The sequence below is a fragment of the Papio anubis genome, chromosome 3 (assembly GCF_008728515.1).
Source record: "Papio anubis isolate 15944 chromosome 3, Panubis1.0, whole genome shotgun sequence".
NCBI lineage: Eukaryota > Metazoa > Chordata > Mammalia > Primates > Cercopithecidae > Papio > Papio anubis.
The window spans coordinates 151,995,277-152,016,282 of record NC_044978.1 but is presented as its reverse complement, the minus strand read 5'-3'; positions in this window follow the sequence as shown (position 1 = coordinate 152,016,282).

Here is a 21,006-nt window from a genome sequence, read left to right as displayed (position 1 = left end):
AAGGTTCTTTTGAAGTCTTATAGTGGCTGCCCTTAAAGACAATAGATGACAAATGTTTCCTATTCAGACCTTTAAAAGTTTCTAGACTTTTAATTCATCTCTTCAGGATTGGGAGGGCCTGGAAGAAAAAGATCTAGCTTTGTTGGTAGAGATTCTTTACAGATATAAATTTTCACCCACAAAGGACAGCTTCGCAAGGCCATTTCAAAATATGGCAAAAAATCATATTCGAGTAAAATATTTTGACTTTCTTCTTTTTCATTTAATGTTATGCCAGAGTCAGATTGGAAAGTAAGTCACAATATATTGGGTTAATTAAAACCCATCTGATGAGAATTTATGGTTTGTAGGGCATGACTTTCCAGACCTCTTTGATAGAGATTTGAACAAGATTTAAAAATCAGAGCTTAGTCTTCACAAAGAAGGTAAAATTTCTCAAACTAAGTCCAGTAGACATAATTCTTCCAACACAGCACGAGTGGCTGAATTGAGTTTGGAAAGAAGTAGTGAGTAGCAGGATAGAGAGAAGAAAGATGCTAAAAATTCATGGACGCTAATACACTAAGTATAAATAAAACCTCTGAAGTTTAGTAACATAAGGATCATGAGATTTTTGATTGGAACACTGATGGTAATTCTGTCAGTTAGAAAAGATTTCACTAAGAGGGAGAGAATCAACTGACTCTAAGAAGCTCAACCTAAAGTTTTATTTGTTCAGAAACACTCAACAGAGCATGCATAGGAACAGAGGAAATGGGCAGCAGGGATTAGCACTGTCAGTGGAGCTTTCAAAGTTAAAACAAAGAAGATCATGGAGATGGAAGCTGAGGGCATTCTCCTGCTGACCCACAGAGCTTCCTCTTGACCCTCTCCCAGGGTCAGCAAAGTGCCAGTTTCTGTGTGGTCCGCATCCATGAAATCTTTGAATTAAGACTGTGTTCTGCTGATAATTCCTCCCATCAATCTTCAAATGACACTTCAAAGCTTTTTAGATTTTTGTAAGTGCCCCATGTGTCTTATCTATGCTTTCCTTGCTTGCTGTAACTTTAATGATATAGTAGCAGCACTATTACCCCTAAGGCCTGTTTGTGCTGAAGAGCTTCTTCTATTACAGATTCCATCTTCCTCAACCTCCCACCTTTCAATTCAAATTTCTACAGGGACAAAGCTGTGTGGATACTCTTCTCTCAAAGATTTATTGAAAAAACAAGGGACTGATGTAACATTATTGAATTTAAGCATCTGGAATAAAATTATCATTAATTAACATCAACTAATCATTAATATCAATGAATTAAAATTCGTAATTAACTGTTAAGTATTGGACATTTTAATGTAAAAATAAACTGGATTAAAAAATTTAAGAATCACTCCATCTCTAATATAAATTTAAAAATGTTAGGACAAATTTAAGACGCATAACATCCTCACCTCTTGTTGAGTTCCTGTGAGCAAAGTATATTGCCAGATATTGAATGAAGACAGTGTGAATGAATGTATAGAGCAAGGGCAAGATTCCATGTTCTAAAACTATGAGAATACCTCTCTGGACTCCCCATCTAATTGAGGACAATTTTGCTGATAATATTAAAGATAGAACTTCTATTTAGGAATGTTTGGTTGTAAGGAATACCCCAGGGGTTCTGTCCTGTGTTGCTTTTTCTTTTATCTAAACATTCATCCTGGATTGGGTACAAATACTCTGTATTCTGATAACTCAAAAATTATATCTCCACCTCTGGCTAATCCTCCTGATTCAAGATTTACATATCCAATTGTCAATCTGATATAAACAGTTGAAAGGGTAGTAAACATCTCAAAATTAAAATAAGCAATGGAGAACTGCTGATTATCTTGTCTAAATCTATCTGCTAAGTTTTATTCATTACAGCAAATGACAGCCATTCATCCAGTTGTCTAATTCAAAAATCTAGGTTATAGCTTTTATTCCTCTATTTCATTTTATCCCCATGTGTAATTTATCACCATGTCTATCCCCCAAACAATATTCCAAATTCCATTATATCTCTTTGTCTATAGTGTAAAAGAAAAATTGCACCTGGTCAGTTAAACAGACCACACATTATTCAAGACTATGAGAATAAAGGTGTATTATGTTTGCTTTCCGTTATTCTTAAGAAGGTTAATGGTACTCAGCCATCTGTATTTACTAATTGTCTCTTATCAAAGCTAGGATCTTACCCTCCCATAGAGACAAGAGTCTTGTCTTTCTTGATGATTACATTTCAAAAGATGACTCTCAACTCCTTGAAAAAGATATTTCAGAGTTGTAGATGATTTGCATCTCAAAGCGGCATAAAAAGAATTTACAATTCCAGGTTTTCTAAAGTGTTTTAAGAAAAGATAGTAGAGATCTATAGTCAGAAAGAAGCATGACTAAAATTTAGTCAAGCTCAGGGGAAGTTAAGACCATTTTGGTAAATTCTGAGTACTATAACAGAAGGCACAGTCACCCTTTGCTGTGACTACTGAAATGTCTTTGTAAATCATTTTCCTTTTTTCTGTTCTGTCTTTCTTATTTACTACAGATAAATGAAATTAGATTTTTTTCTGTTTAGAATTTATTACTAAGAATATAATAAAATATGTATAGTAATATTTACACTTAATCACTAAGTAAGTTTAAATTAAGTTTATACAAATGCAAATAAAATTATGTCAATCTCAGGCTTAAAATCCTCCTAATGATTCTCATGGCATGTAGAGTAAAATACAAACTGCTTATGCATATTCAGTAAGCCCTAAATGATCTGTTTGTGTGTTTCTTGGTCACCTATTATACACACTTTCTTTACCTCAAACATGCCAAAGTATTCCCATGTTTTGGCCTTTAAATTAGCTCTCAGCTTGGTTTGTGGTGTTCTTCTTGTACCAGTTTTTAAATTATTCTTTCTCCTCTCCAAGCCCATCATTTTGTGCTCTGCTGTGCTCTTTCATGTAATTACTGACCTGGGCCAATGCAGGCTACATTTCTCTTTTGCTAGACAGACCCCTATTTTGTTTTTGACAATAGCAAATACTATATGGATACTAGAATGATGGAGAAAAAGATATACCTTATTAGTGTTGGCTTCCTATTCATATCAGCTGTCGCTTCAGAGTGGTCCTAAAACCTAGTGTTTTGGTAACAATTTAAGTTTGTTGTTTTTACTCTTCAATTTATGGCTTCTTTTCACATTTACAAATCCAGCTTTTTTCCTTCCTGTAATAGCCAGAATTTTTAGGAATGATCTTGGTTGTTTGTTGAATGATGTCCTCCAAAAAGTTATATAGAAGTCCTAACCCCTGGTGCCTATATAGTCTTATATGGAAATAGAGTCCTTGTAGATGTAATTAAGATGCCAGTTAAAATAAAGTCACTCTGACATAGGGTTTGTGAACCTGTTCCTAGACCACACTGAGGATCCAGCTGCTGTTTCTCGTGGCCCAACAAGATGCAGATTAACTGGGGAGGAAGAGAGTTTTTATTTCTGTAACCAGTTATAGGGAGAAGGCCCAGAAATTATGGCCAGACCAACTCAAACTTACAAAGTTTTCTAGAGCTTATATAACTGCTAAGCTATATGTCTATGTGTATTAAGTGTACATTCATCTAAATACATGAGTGATTAACTTATTTTAATCTATAACTAAGGTCTGAGTCCTAAGACCTTCTTTTGGAGCCTCAGTATGTTTACTTAATCCAAATGGGTCTAAGTGGTAGGGTGATTACCCTTATCTTGTCTCTTGCTAAATCATGCAGGTTTGGGGAGTTCCTTCAGACCTCCAATATACTTGTTTGTGGAGGCCTGGGGAGTCTCTTTAGATCCCCAATAAAACTTGTTTAATCCTAAATGGATCCTGTTAAGAATTCCTTCATTATTTTGTCATGCTTTAAGGCCCAGAAAAAGCCTAGGCAAAACTACTGATGGACTTTTGTTACATTCCAGCCTTGGTATAAGGGCATTCGCTTTTTCAGCTTTTAACATGTAATGTAACTACTCGGTCAGTTCTGAAATAGTTGTGATGGAGGCCTGCATTAGTGAAACCTGGCCTGCCACAAACCCAGATAATCTGAGACAGGTCTCAGTTAATTTAGAAAGTTTGTTTTGCCCAACTTGAGGATGCACCCATGACACAGCCTCAGGAAGTCCTGTGACATGTGCCCAAGGTGGTCTGGGCATGGCTTGGTTTCCTACATTTTAGGGAGACATAAGGCAACTATCAGTATATGAAGAAGTACATTGGTTCTGTCTGGAAAGGTGGAACAACTGGAAGCAAAGAAAGGAAGACTCAAAGTCATGAGGGAGCTTCCAGGTCACAGAGAGTTAAGACATATTCATTTGTGTTACTTGTTAGCCTTTCCAAAGGAGGCAATCAGATATGCATCTATCTCAGTGAGCAGATGAATAACTTTGAATAGATTGGGAGGCAGGTTTGCAGTAAGCCGTTTCCAGCTTGAGTTTTCCTTAGTGATTTTAGGGGCCCAAGATATTTTCCTTTCACAGGTGGGACCTTAATACAATTTGACTACTGTCCCCATAAAAAGAGGGGGAAAAACACAGCAGAAGATACACACAGAGAAGAGAACATCGGGTGAAGACACAGACAGAGGGAAGATAGCCATGTGATGATGAAGAAATTGCAGTTATGCAGCTACAAACCACCTAACACCAAAGATTTCCATCAACTCCAGAAACAGACTCTAAGAGTAGCCATGAAACAGACTCTCTCTTATAACTGAAATGCAGGTTCAGTTGATTGCAGCTGGTGGAGTTGATTTAACAAGAGTGAGGTCAGGTGTAAAGCAAGTGCCTTTTTAAAAAAGTTATTTTATTTTAATTTTCTAATTTTATATTTTTTAATTTTTATTTTATGATCGGGGAACATGTGAAGGTTTGTTATACAGGTAAACTCATGTCATGGGAGTTCGTTGCACAGATTATTTCATCACACAGGTATTAAGCCCAGTACCAGATAGTTATCATTTCTGTTCCTCTCACTCCTCCCACCCTTCACTTCCACACCCAGACTCCAATGTCTGTTGTTTTCTTCTTTGTGTTCATAACTCCTCCTCATTTAGTTCCCATATATAAGTGAGAATACGTATTTGTTTTTCTGTCCCTATATCAGTTTGTTGAGGATACTAGCCTCCAGCTTCATTCATGTTCCTGCAAAAGACATGATCTTGTTCTTTCTCATGGCTGCGTAGTTCTTTTTATGGTGTATATGTACCACACTTTCTTTATCCAATGTGTCATTGATGGGCATTTAGGTTGATTCCATGTCTTTACTATTGTGAATAGTGCTGCAATGAACATTCGTGTGAATGTGTCTTTATGATAGAATGATTTATATTCCTCTGAGTATAGTAATATAGCATACATACTCTATATATACTACAGAGTATATATACTACAGAGTATATATGCTCTCTCTATATACTACAGAGTATATATACTCTATATATACTACAGAGTATGTATACTATATATACTCAGAGGAATATATTATGTATAATATATATTATATAATAACAATATACAATAACATGTATAATATATAATATATATAAGAACATATGCTGGTGAGGTTGTAGAGAATAGGGAACACTTATACATTGTTGGTGAGAGAGTAAATTAGTTCAACCCTGTGAAAAGGAGTGTGGTGATTCCTCAAAGAGCTAAAAGCAGAACTACCATTTGACTTGGCAATTCCATTACTGGACGTATATGTGTATATATATGGATATGCACACATATATACACACACACACACATATATGTACCCATATATACACACACATATATCCATATATATACACATATATGTATACATATACACCCATATATATACACACACCCATATGTATACACATATATATACACCCACCCATATGTATACATATATGTATACACACACACATATATACACACACACATACACACACACACACACACCATATATATACACACACACACACACACCCAGTAATGGAATTGCTGGGTCGAATGGTAGTTCTGCTTTTAGCTCTTTGAGGAATCACTAAACTCCTTTCCACATGGTTGAACTAATTTACTCTCTCAGCAAGAGTGTATAAGTGTTCCCTATTCTCTACAACCTCGCTAGCATCTGTTATTTTTTGACTTTTTAATAATAGCCATTCTGACCGGTGTGAAATGGTATCTTATCGTAGTGTTGATTTGTACTTTTCTAATGATCAGTGATACTGAACTTTTTTTTCATATGTTTCTTGACTGTGTATGTCTTCTTTCAACCGTGTCTGTTCATGTCCTTTGCCCACTTTTTAATGGGGTCATTTGTTTTTCTGTTGTAAATATGTTTAAGTTCTTTATAGATGTTGGATATTAGACCTTTGTCAGATGCATAGTTGCAAAAATTTTATCCCATTCTGTAGGCTGTTTACTCTGTTGATAGTTTATTTTGCAGTGCAGAAGCTCTTACATTTAATTAGATCCCACTTGCCAATTTTTGCTATTGTTTTGATTGCTTTTGGGGTCCTTGTCATAAAATCCATGCCTGTTCCAAGGTCCAGGATGGTAATGCCTCAATTGTCTTCCAGGGTTTTTATAGTTTGTGGTTTTACATTTAAGTCTTTAATCCATCTTGAGTTGATTTTTTTATATGGCATAAGAAAGTGGTCCAGATTCAATCTTCTGCATATGGCTAACCAGTTATCCCAGCACCATTTATTAAATAGGGAGTCTTTTCTCCATTGCTTGTTTTTGTTAGCTTTGTCAAAGATCAAGTGGTTGTAGGTGTGCAGCCTTATTTCTGGATGCTCTATTCTGTTCCATTGGTCTATGTGCTTGTTTTGTATGAGGACCAGGCTGTTTTGGTTACCATAGCCATGTTGTATAGTTTGAAGTCAGGAACGTGATGCCTCGAGCTTTGTTCTTTTTTCTTAGGATTTCCTTGGCTATTTGGGCTTCATTTTGGTTCCATATGAACTTAAAAATATTTTTTTCTAGTTATGTGAAGAAAGTCATTGGTAGTTTGATAGGAATAGCATTGAATCTGGAAATTGCTTTGGGAAATGTAGTCATTTGAATGATATTGATTCTCTCTCTCCATTAGTATAGGATGTTTTTTCCCATTTGTTTGTGTTTTCTTGGATTTCTTTGAGCAGTGTTTTTTAATACTCATTATAGAGATCATTCCCCTCCTTGGTTAGCTGTTTAGGGGAAGAAATACAGGCTTTCTGTCGTAAGAGTACTGCTTCACTTTTGGAGCAGAGAGCAGGCAATTTTATAAAGACTCCTGGCATAAGTGGAATGAAGAGGAGGACGTGAGCAGGTACAGGTTGCATGCTCACTTTTGTGCCTTATCTATCAGGGAGTCAAGTTGGCATCTTCGAGTTGAGGGCAGAACTGGGTTGTAAAGGTTGCTGAAATTCTCCAGGAGAGAGTTTCATAGCAGGTATATTTTGGGGTGTAAATTGACTGTTGTCTCTTAAGGTAAACTCCTGGTGGGTGAGGGTTTTACTCTGGAGCTTCTAAGCACGGAATCAGATGAATTTGTTCTGTAAGGAGTGTCTGATGAAAGGGAGATAAAAGGTTATAATTGCATTTCTAAAGGGCTAAGTAGGAAGGAGGGGGTGGGGGAAATGGAGGAAAGAGAAAAAATAATTTAAAAATCTCATTCTCTTTTTCTTGGAAAAATGGGGGTACTTGTTTACATTCTCAGACACTTTCAGTAAGAATGGTAGGTTCCTGAATGTTCCTGAAAATGCTCTGATGGCTTGCTGAAAAATCAACTCACAAAGGGCAGTTTAATAGGAGGAAAGGTACAAAAATTTACTTAACTGGTATACAAGGTAATCTTCAGAAAGTAGACCCAAGGCCTCAATCAAGTGCAGAAGTGTACATGCGATCTTGAGGTTATAGAAAATACACGGGCTCAGAGCATGGCAAAAACAACAGGTTATGATGGTAAACCAGGTTATAGTGGGAAGACAGGTTATGAGAGGAGGAGAGAGGAGGCTTGGCTATCAAGTTCATCTTGTTATGTAGATGAAACCTCACAGATAGAAGTCCTCAGAAAGAACTGATAGTAAATGTTTCTTTCAGATTTTTGAAGGTGTCAGACTCAGTTAATCTCTCCTAGATCCAGACAACAGAAGGCCTGCTGTATTAATGCAGATTCTCTACAGATGCAAATTTCCCCAACAAAAGGCAGCTTTGCAGGGCTACTTTAGTCTGCTGGACCTGTGGCAGCCATCTCAAAATACATTAAAAATACATCTGGGGTCAAATATTTTGATTTCCTTCAGAAATGTTGTCCAACACCTAAATTTTGAACTTCTTGTGTGCACAACTGTGAGAGAAAAAAAAATTGTTAGCTTAAACTATTCAGGTTTTGGTACTTTGGTATTTTTGCTACAGCCCTTTAAAACAAATACAGTCCCTATGAGTCTGCCCTATAGTTCATAAACTCGTAAATGTGGTATTACTCATGTGATTGTGTTATGTTATATATGGCATAGTTAGTCTTAAAAAGGAAAGATGATCTGGGCATTCCTAATCGTAAAACAAATATTTAGAAGCAGGGAAATTCCTCTGTCTGGTGGCTGAGGGAGGAATGCAGAAGGAGAAATCAAAAGGATTCGAAGAATAAGAAGGATTTGGTACGCCATTGCCGGCTTAAAGATAGAGGGGGGCAAGTGATAAGGAACACAGGGGATATTCAGAAGCTAAAAGCAGTCCCTAGTTCACAACCATCAAAGAAACAGGGGTTTCGGATCTACAGCCAGAGGAACTGGATTCTATTAGCAACACTGATGAACTCTTCCCCAGATCCTCCAGATAAGAATCTAGCTGAAGTATACTTTGATTTTAGCCTTGTGAGAACCTAAGGAGAAAATGTAGCTGAGCTTGCCCAGATTTCTGATTTACAGGACTGTGGAAAAAGAAATGAGTGTTGTTTTAAGCTGCAAGTTCGCGGTAGTTTGTTATGAGGAAAGACAAAACTGATATATTCCCTTCCGAAGTACCAGGGACATCCATCTTATCCTCAGGGGTCTGAGTACGAGCTCTGACAGTTTCTTCCTGTAAGCTCCTGTGTACCAACGCCAGCTATGCAGTGCTCTGTCAGCTCTGTGGGTGCTTCCTCCAACTTCCAGTTTCTGAGTGTCCCCATTTTTCCCTTGTTTCCTCTATCCTGAAAAGTGGTAGTTGTGTTTTTGAAATTATATTTTCTGTGTTAGCTCAATATTTTATTTATGATTTTACAGAAAGTATCTTGGCAAATTTTACAACAGTGAAAAAAATCTGACCTAACCCACTCCATTTGCTCCTAACCTCTAAACTGCCCTGTTCATTCCTGCTGTTAGGCTGAACTATAGGAGGAATTTGTAGTTTATAGTTTTTTGTTTGTTTGTTTGTTGAGACACAGTCTCACCCTATTGCCCAGGCTGGAGTGCAGTGGCCTGATAATGGCTCACTGTAGCCTCAACATCTTGGGCTCAAGAGATCCCCCGATCTTAGCCTTCTGAGTAGTTGGGACTACAGGCACACAGCATGTTGCCTGTCTCAAACTCCTGGGCTCAAGCAATCTGCCCGCCCCTACCTCCCAGGGTGCTGGGATTACTGTAGTGAGTCTTCATGCTCAGCCCCGTTTATAATTTAACTTTAAAACAAAGAAGATAACAGCCTTTCTCTAAAACAAACCCCTTCACGCTTAGGAACCAGACAGGGACCAGGCTGCCTTTGTAAAACCAACAAACTAGCTACAAGATTGGAAATTATGGCTCAGGAGTCATGCAGCCAGAGGTTATGAGATTCCTAACCTTCCTAATTCCTCCTATGGATAACATAACAGTTGTAAAACTTAAGATTGGTGCTGCAGGTATTTTCTTTAGACCTTGCATTCTGATGGACAAGCTGGTACCACCCCGACTGGTAAACTTGCTCATCCTGTCTCGTGGCCCCCACCCAGAAACTAAGCACAGGAAGACAAGCTCTGCCTCCCTATGATTCTTCCCTGATCTGCCCAGTCAGCACTCCCCATTTCCCAGCACCCTGACAGCTGAACTATCTTTGAAACCTCTGGTCTCTGAATTTTCAGGGAGGCTAATTTGAGTAATAATAAAACTCGGTCTCTCATTTAGCTGTTCTATGTGTATTAAACTCTTTCTCTACTGCAATTCTCCTGTCTTAATAAATCGGCTCTATCTGGGCAACAGGCAAGATGAACCTATCAGGTGGTTACATTACTATCCATGCATTCCTATTTAACCAATTCCTTTTATTCAATTATTTCTGTTAAAATAAAGATTGCTGTTTCTGTGTGCCTGCTTGGATCCTGACACACCCTAAGCCTCATATAGATGGCTTCTTTTTATCATCCCCTCTGATAAAAATATTACCTAATCTACAGTAACAACCCGGTCACTCTCTACAATAGCACATACAGTGAAGTTATTAGTAAGTTATTCTCTATGGAATATTTTGCTGGTCTGTTCTCTTGGTTGATTGGTTTTATCATCTCTATCTTTTCACAAGAATGAAGGCTATGCTCTAGCAGAAATGTTGTTGCTTGTGTGTATGCAAACTGTAATTAATGGTAGTGAGGGCCAAGTGATAATTATGTTTCAAAATCTTAACAAAAATTTAGGGTAGGTCAGATTCAGCTTCTTTAACAGGGTTAGATCTTCTGAAAAATCAACTTAAATCTCAAGGCAGGCAAAAATATGGGGTCAAATAGTAAATTCTGAATTTCTCTATCTTAGCATTTATGAAAATATGTCTTAAATAATAGTTTAGGAAATTACGGGTATAATATATTCATTTAGCAATTCAGAATGCACATTGTTTAGCATGTATTAAATAATATAAGAAGTCTCATATTAAAAATTTTGTAATTAAAAAGCTTTTGTTCCTTACTTTGGTTCAGCCTCTTCAAAAATAGAACCCCTTTCAAAGTAAAACATTGGAATTGGAGGAAAATAATATTATACATTTTTATGACTACTAATAGCCTCTCAAAAATTTGTATAAGTGCAAAATAAATTCGTACTTATACAAACAGTGCTTGTTCTTAGAATACAATGTATAACAGAGCATGGATCAGATAGACTACATAATTGCTTGAAAGATAATTCTATCTGAAGTAATTCCATTTTTTTTTCTTACTTCAATCTAATAAGCTTGATAAGTATAAAATCTTCATTTCTCTACGGGTTGCAAAGACACAGCCTTAACTGACTCTTTATATAATCATCACCAAGTAATTATATTCCAGCTGGATGCTTTGTGACTCTCCTTTGACCACAAATTAGTTTGCACAAAATGACACAAGTCATATTGTGTAGCAGCTTTTATTACTGCCAGTCACTGACATGTAGCTGAGAACAATGAATATATTTTGAACAGAATTGTGCTGTTATCTGGAAGGCCAAATGAAAACCTGCCCAGTCACAAATGTTTAAATGATTATTTTAGACATTTTTTTCTTGACTTCCCCTCTTTTCTCCATAGTAATGTAGTTAATTACCTGCAGCACTGTTACATGTATTATGGGCTCATAAAATATTTTTCTTCCAATTTTTCTCCCCTTGATTAAGTAGACTTTACGTATGAAGTATCAATAATTAAATTAATAGCTCTAGGCTGGGGATCATCATACTGAGCCCTTTCCTTACTTCAGATGTTATAAGACCAATTTGAGTACTTTACAAGACATTGGAGAATAAAGGAAGCAACTAATACTCTTCAAGATTATCACAGGCGAAAAAAGCCCCAAAACCTCAACTCTGCTTTTCAAAACAAACAACTAATATTCTTCAAGATTATCATAGGCAAAAAGGCCCTGAAACCTCAAGTTTGCTTTTCAAAACCAGATATTTTATGAGCTCTGTTTTTCTTGTATAGAAAAAAAAAAATCAACTAGTAATCTTTTTATAAATACAAGTTCTCAATTATGTATTCTGACATAGTAAAAACACATTAATCATCTTCCAAATAACTATTTAAATATCATATCATGGAAAAGAAAACATAAGAGCAAATTATATTTCTAAAAAATTAGCTCAAATTAAGAAAATAATAAGCAAAAGCAACAAATGACAAGGATGTGAGAATAAGCACATAGCAAGTGCCAATAACAAAGCAATTAAATAAATAAACACAAAACTTTTTAGAATTATTACATTGAATTTAGATAGTAAGTTTTAATATTAATTATCTTACTGTTTGATGATATAAAAAAGTAAATTTCTTTTTTACTTAAGTGCATATTCAATTAAACACAGCTTACTGAAAATATTGGTGGAAATGAAGGCTATGTATAATTTGAAAGTCAAACAAATTAAATCATGTTAAATAATACAATACACACATGAGAAAATGCAAAGTCAACTTTAAAATCACATAATCATAACATCAGTTTAATATTTATGTGAAGAATAACATTGAACAAATGACAAAGATTTGCATTAGCATCATATTTAGTGTAGACATGTAGAAATTAAAAATTAGGAAAAGTAAATGCCATATGGAATCAAAAGATGAATAAAGAATTTCGTTGCTGTAATTGTAAGTAAAAATTCGCTGTTGTTCTCTATGTCCTTAACATAAAAAAGAAAAATAAAAAGTGTGCTCTGAATATTTAATGTATTTTTGTAACTCTGCACAGTCTTTGCTAAACTGGGGCTCACAAATAATGATGGATCTTTTGTAAATGTATGCTAAATACTTTACCTCTGCATTTGAAAATAGTAATTTATTAAAAGATACTTTATCATACTATCTTTTTTGTTTTTCTTATAAGATTATTATTTTTCAAACCTTAAGGTCTGGTATAATAGAACATACTGATGAAGACTATATTCCACTTTTATCTTTCCAAGTTAAAGTTTCCTTTTTCACTTCTTATATAGAACTCTGAACATGACTGCATGTTTCTTATAATCTGTATGTATTAGTTTCTTTCCTTCTTTTTCCTATTTTTAAAAAGTATTTGTTCTTTTCATTCCTTGATACTATGACTCTTCTATACTTTTAAAACTTTTCTGCAAATGCATTACTTCTCTTTTTTTTTTTTTTTTTTTTGTATTTCTTAGTAGAGACAGGGTTTCACCGTGTTAGCAAGGATGGTCTCGATCTCCTGACCTCGTGATCCGCCCGTCTCGGCCTCCCAAAGTGCTGGGATTACAGGCTTGAGCCACCGCGCCCGGCGCAAATGCATTACTTCTCTAAGTCATATAATGAGACAAATTTAACTTCCAGCTCTGTCACTGAATTAGTAAGAGGATAGAAGTAAAAGAATGCTGAGATTTCGTGTCCTAGAATTAGAAAGAGAACTATTATTTTCTGCAACATTTTAGACCCCCTGATGTTCAGAGAGTAAGAATTTAAGAAGACAATAAAGGAGTTAATTGCAATAGTCAAGATGGGAAGTGATTAAAACATTTAATGGAACCATTTCATGATTGTATTCATTGTCACAGCACTGCTAAGTCTTACAAGCATCGTTTGTAAGACACGCATGAACAATAAAAATGCGTGGTTCAATATTTTATTTTAATTGCTTCCAATTTTAGTTTTCTAAAATATAACCACATGATGATTTGTAATGTATGGCATGCATACTCTGTCTTGTCTTCAAAATTGTCTGTCCTGTGACTGCTCATTCTCTCTGTTTGTACCTCACACCGACCAAGTTATAAGTTCATAGTAAACCAATAAATACATAAATGAATTATATCAAAACATTTCATGTGTAAGGGAAAGGAAAAAAGGGAACATTTAATCAAATAGTTGAATAAAATCAAGGGAAAAGTTATGCAAGTAAACTGGGGAAAGAACTATAAGACCCTATGTTAATTCTGCTCAGAAGAACTTCAAGTAAAACATATTTTTAAAGTCCTATTAAGATGGTATTGACTTTTTAATATTCACCTCATTAATATTATTCTGAATGTGTACACGATGTTTTCTATGTCAGAGATAGAATTCTTACTCCTTTGAGTATATAAGTGTGCCAGTTCCCCCTTGTTCAAGTGCTTATCTTTATTGTCACACAGTGAAAGCTAATGGGAATTTTTCCTATACGAGTATCCAGACACTCCAGAGGTAAGGGATAAGGAAAAATGATTTTTCCCCTGCTTTTAAAGAAAAATGCAACTTTCTCCCTCTGCTCCTGAAATGGTCTCCTCCTTACTCCAGCCCTCTCCAGGAGCCAGACAGCCCCATGTGTCTTTCCTTTTCTGACCTGAAGATGGTTTTCAGTTCTGGAGTTTCATTTCTTTTCACAATTAAATTCCTAGAGAAAGAACGCCCCAGTGTCCCAGGCACGTTGGTGATTAACTGAGGGACTAAGTCCAGAATGTAACCATTTGACTTTCTGGGGAATATAAGTTTGATAACCTGTTTGGAGCGGAGCAATTAATTAGAAAAATGGCCGCACTGTAATTCCAATGATAGGGAAAATGTTAATAAGAGAATTGAAAGTAAGCTTTCTCTATCTTTAGATCATGTGTGTTTCTGTGGATTAGAAAGGTGGAGCTTTTTACAGGAAGATTCAGAAAAAAAAAAAGGTTTTTCTCCAGATGGTCATTTCAATTCAATGCAAAAACTATGGCTAAATTTCTGCAACAGCCACTATGACCAGTTTTCGGGGGAATAAAATAAAGTATTTGACTTCAAGGTGTCTATAATTTCATAGCATCCTTGAAGAAAAAAAAATCTCCAATATAAGACTGAACATACATACTTTAACAAAAATAAGTTTATATAACTGCATTTTGAAATTTAATAGCAGGAAGATATAATATCAATTTGTAATGAACAGAAAATATTTGAAAAAAGTGGTATTTGTCATGGATCTTAAAATATTCCATAAAATTCAGGAAGGCAAATTTTCTAAAAGGGGTACATTCTAGATACAGCAATCTACATAGATAAATAAATTTTGTAAGAAATCATAGTATGATACCATTTATATTATCTTGCTTTTACCTTTACAGGTCCAGTTAACCTCCTATTTTTTATTCAATTTACTTAATTAATCACAGTGTATATTGTATGGACACACAGTATGATGTAAAATAAAACAGAATAAGTGAACAGAGTGATGTATTACATAGGATGATTAAAGATGCTTCTTTGCTAGGGTGACATTGACTATTTGATGAAAATCCTAAATTAAATCATTGAGAAAGCTATCTAAGTAACAAAGAAGAGGGTAACAGTGTACATACACACACTAGAGACTTCACATATATTAGTTCAGGGGCAAAGAGGGATCGCTTCTGTTCTACCCACTGAAAATGAACTCACAATGAGCAGACTAACAGGAGGAAAAGACAAATTTACTAGTGTGTACATGGGCATGGAGTCCTGCAAATGTGAGACTCAAAGAAGAGTCAGATGAGTGAAATTTTTACACCCTACAGAAGTGAATACAAGCTTGAAGCATGGCAACAGGTTGTGGGAGGGAGGGAGGAGGAAAGACAAGGTGAGCAAAGAATGTCTTATTATGCATATGAAAATCTCCCAGGTAATCTCTGAGCTTCCCTAAGAGAGAAGAAATGGTAGCCAAGTTTCTGTCAGACCTTTAAAAGTGTCAGACTTTTAGTTGTTTTTTTGTTTTGTTTTGTTTTGTTTTGTTTTGTTTTTCTGCCTGTGAGTTAATCCTTCCTAGATCCAGAAAAGGAAGATAAGGGGTCCTCAGAGAAAGCCTGTGTGTATCCACTGTTGGTTTCCCTAATGTAGATTGCCCCTGCAGATGCAAATCCCTATAAAAGATAGCTTTACAGGGCTATTCCTGTGTTTGCAGCAACTCTGAATAGCCATCTTGAAATATGCCAAAGAAGTATATTTTGGGTTGGCATATTTTGGTTTCCTTCACAAGTAAGCTCTTTTCCGAATAGTGAAAAAAAGCCAGCTTTTGAACAAACATGATACGCACTCTGATGCTGAAATAGATAGTGATAGTCTATTTTTTCAACAGCTCTATTAAGATATAATTCACATATACTACAATTTACCCATTTAAAATGTATAATTCAATTTTTTTTTGTATTTCACAAAGTTGTACATTATCATCACAATCAAATAGAGGACATTTTATTATCCTCAAAACAAATCTTGTCCCGCTTAGTCAGCAGTCCCCATCCTTCTCTGCTCTAGGCAATCACTAATCTATGATCTGTCTTCATAGAATTGCCTATTCTGAACACATTGTGTAAGTGGAATTATACAAGAAGTTGCCCTTCTCAACTGGCTTCCTTCACTTAGCACAATGCTTTTAAGGTTAATTCATGTTGTAGTATATAATGGTACTTCATTTCTCTTCCTTGATGAATAATATTTCATTGTATGGATATACTATATTTTATTTATTCATTAATCAGTAGATGGGCATTTGGACTATTGGTTATTACATATAATACTTTTTTAAACATTGAATTATAAGTTTTTGTGTGAAAATATGTTTTCACTATGCAGCTGTATACCTTGGAGTGGAATGATGGATAACATGGTAACTCTATGTTTAATTTTTTGAGAAACTACCAGACTATTTTTTAATGTAAAGCTTGTACCACTCTACATTCCCACAAGCAGTCTATGAGGGTTCCAATTCCTCCATATCCTCAGTCACATGTGGAATAAATTGTTGTTTTGATTATAGCCATATTATTGGGTATGGAGTGGTTGCTTGTTGCTTTGATTTGTATCTGCCTCTTGGAGAGTGATATTAACCATCTTTCACGTGTTTATTGACAATTTACATGTTATCTTTGGAGAAATCTCTATTTTGATCCTTTGACTATTTTTTTTTTAATTTAAATATAGTTTAGCTTTGTTTTATTGTGGTGAATACATTTAAAATGAAGTCTACTGTCTTACAATTTTTGGTGTATAATACATTATTGTGGACTCCAGGTACAATGTTATATAGCAGATCTCCAGAGCTTATTCATCTACTTGATTAAAAATAGATGCTCATTGATTACTAACTCTAAAATTCTTCCTCCCTAACCCATGAAAACCACTCTCTGATTCTATGAATTTGAATATTTTAGATACTCATATAAATTGAATCATTCAGTGTTTGTCTTTCTGTCACTGGGTTATTTCACTTAGCATAATATCCTTAAAGTTCATCCATGTTGTTGCATATTACAGAATTTATTATATGTGCACACTACTTTTTATATAGCATCTATCAATGAATATTTAGGCTATTGAACATTTTGGCTGTTTTGAATATTGCTGCAGCAAACATAGGAATGCTAATATCTCTTCAAAATCCAAACATTAATTCTTTTGAGTAAGTACCTAGAAGTGACAGTCCTGGATCATATGACAGATCTATATTTAATTTTAAAATATAAACAGAAAACATCATATTCTTTTTCATAGTAGTGAAAAATCTTGCATTTCCACCAGCAGTGTGCAAGGATTCTAATATTTCCACAATCTCACCAACACTTGTCTTTTGTTTCTTTTCTATTAGTAGCCATCCTGATAGGTGTGAGGTGATATATCATTGTGGTTTTGATTTGTCTTATTTTGTGGTTAGTAATGTTGACCATCTTTTTATATTCTTGCTTTATATACTTCTTTGGAGAAATGGCTATTCAAGTTCTGTGCCCATTTTTAAATCAGATTATTTAGGGGTATTTGTTTGTTTGCTTGTTTTGCTATTGAGATGCATTTGTTATAAATTTTGGAAATCAATCCTTTATTAGATACATGGTTTGCAAATATTTCTCCATAGGGATCCTTTCCACTCTTAAGTTTTTTTTTTGTTTTTTTTTTGTTTTTTTTTTGTTTTTTTTTTTTAGTTTGATGACATTTTATTTGTTTATTTTTGTTTTCATTGCCTGTGCTTTTAGGGTCATTTTTAGGGTCATATTTATAAAATTATTGCTCAGAGCAATGTCATGAAGCTATCCCCTTATGTTTATTATACAAGTTTTATAACATAGATTATTATGTTTAACTTTCTAATTTATTTTGAACTGATTTTTGTGTATGGTGTAAGGGTCCAATTTCATTCTTTTGAAAGTGGATATTCAGCTTTTCAAATATCCTTTGTTGAAGGTGTTCTCCTTTTTTCATTGTATATTCTTGCTTCCTTCTTGAAGATCAATTGACTGTATATGTATAGATCTATTTCAGTGTTCTCTATTTTATTCCATTGGTCTTTGGGTTTGATTTTATGCTAATACCTTACTGTTTTGATTACTTTAGCTTTTTTCTTTTTTTCTTTTCTTTTCTTTTTTTTTTTTTTGAAATGGAGTCTCGCTCTGTCGCCCAGGCTGGAGTGCAGTAGCGCGATCTCGGCTCACTGCAACCTCCGCCTTCTGGGTTCACGCCATTCTCATTCTCCCACCTCAGCCTCCTGAGTAGCTGGGACTACAGGCGCCCGCCACCACGCCTGGCCCTAATTTCGTTTTTGTATTTTTAGTGGAGACGGGGTTTCACCGTGTTAGCCAGGAAGGTCTCAATCTCCTGACGTCATGATCCACTTGCCTCTCCCTCCCAAAGTGCTGGGATTACAGGTGTGAAGCACTGTACTTTAGCTTTTGAATATACTGTGAAATCAGGAAGTGTGATGGTTTCAGCATTGTTCTTTCTCCAGATTGATTGACTATTTATATTTTTTACAGTTCCTTGTGAATTTTAAATAATTCTTTTCTACTTTTTTTTTTTTTTTTTTTTTTTTGAGACGGAGTTTCGCTCTTATTGCTTAGGCTGGAGTGCAATGGCGGGATCTTGGCTACCCCAGTCCTCTACCTCCCAGGTTCAAGGGATTCTCCTCTCTCAGTCTCCCAAGTAGGTGGGATTACAGACATGTGCCATCATACCCAGCTAATTTTGTATTTTTAGTAGAGACAGGGTTTCTCCATGTTGGTCAGCCTGGTCTCGAACTCCTGACCTCAGGCGATCCACCTGCTTCTGCTTCCCAAAGTGCTGGGATTACAGGCGTGAGCCACCACGCCTGGCCTCTACTGTCTTTAAAATGCCATTGGAATTTTGATAGGGACTATATAAAATCTGTGGATCACTGTGGGGAAAATGAATATCATTAATATTAAGTCTTCTAATCCTTGAACATTGGATTTTTTTCATTTGTTTGTGCCCTATTTAATGTCTTTCATTAATGTTTTGCAGTTTTTAATGTATATTTTTTCATCTTACTTAAGTTTATTTTGAGGTATTTTAGCTTATTTGATTGTAAATTAAATTGTTTTCCTAATTTCCTTTTCAGGTCATTGTTAGTGTGTAGAAATATAACTCATTATTTTATGTTATTTTTGTACCTTGCAACTTTTTTGAATAATTTATTAGTCCTAAATTCAAGCCACATAGTAATTCCATTACATGAAACTATCATACCGCTCCAATTATTTCCTTATTGGTGAATATCCAGGTTGGTTTTAGTATTTTTTTCCAGTCAAAAAATGCTGCAACAAATATTATACATATAATTCCACACATGTGTATAGAAAACATTCACACATATCTATAGGAAATATTCCTAAAAGTTGAATTAGTAGGTTCAAAAGCATGCACATTTTAAATTTAAATATACTAGTTTGAAATGAAAAACACATCACATTAACAAAATGTTATCATTTAACTATGTAAAACAAAATAAATATAAATTATTCTTTTTGCTTATTCATATTAATTTTTATTTTACTTTCCTAATAAATACGTTTCTGGTATAAAATTTTCTAGCAATATTAAATCTTATTAAAATTACATATACGATACTTGTTTAAGATTTCAAATCCTAAGCTCTTATGAATTTCACAACCTGTTCAGGAAAGAAAAGTTTGTGATCATCTACACTTTTCTGGAAAATGCATATTTTCATCTCCTTTAAATGATATGAATCCTGAGCTCTGATAAATTCTTTAAAAAACCTGTTCAAATATATTTATTCTGTCACTTGTCAAATGTGTTTGAAAATTATTAACATGCTTTTAAAAAGTGTTCCTTGGGACATATGTGCTAATACTAGAAAATGAAATATGTTAGACCATTTTCTAATTTTAATTTGAAACTTATTGCTCCTTAGTCACTGGGCACACAAATGTGCAAATATGTCTTGTCCTCAAGGCTTAACAGATATTTTCAAATTCAAAACAAAGGGAGGGCACAGTGGCTCACACCTACAATGCTAGCCCTTTGGGAGACTGAGGTGGGGGGATTACCTGAGCTCAGGAGTTGGAGACCAGTCTGGCCAACAGCGAAACTCCATCTCTACTAAAAATACAAAATTAGCTGGGTGTGGTGGCGCATTCCTGTAATCCCAGCTACTTGGAAGGCTGAGGCAGGAGAATGGCTTGAACCCAGGAGGCAGAGGTTGCAATAAGCTGAGATCACACCACTGCACTCCAGCCTGGGTGATAAGTGAGACTCCGTCAAATAAACAGCAACAACAACAAAAAATTCAAAGGAAAACATTTTCTCATATGTTCATAAAGATAAGAACTTTTTTTTTGAGACGGAGTCTCGCTGTGTCTCCCAGGCTGGAGTGCGGTGGCGCGATCTCGGCTCACTGCAAGCTCCGCCTCCTGGGTTCACGCCATTCTCCCACCTCAGCCTCCGAGTAGCTGGGACTACAGGCGCCCGCCACCACGCCCGGCTAATTTTTTGTATTTTTAGTAGAGACGGGGTTTCACCGTGTTAGCCAGGATGGTCTCGATCTCCTGACCTCGTGATCCGCCCGTCTCGGCCTCCCAAAGTGCTGGGATTACAGGCTTGAGCCACCGCGCCAGGCCTATTAATACCCCAAATTAATACTTTCATAATTTCTTACACCTGTCTTTACTGCAATCTCTGAACATAAATTGTGAAGATTTCATGGACATTTATCACTTCCCCAATCAATACTCTTATCATTTCCTATGCCTGTCTTTAATCTCTTAATCCTGTCATCTTCCTAAGCTGAGGATGTATGTTGCCTCAGGACCCTGTGATGATTGTGTTATCTGCACAGATTGTTTGTAAAGCATGTGTGTTT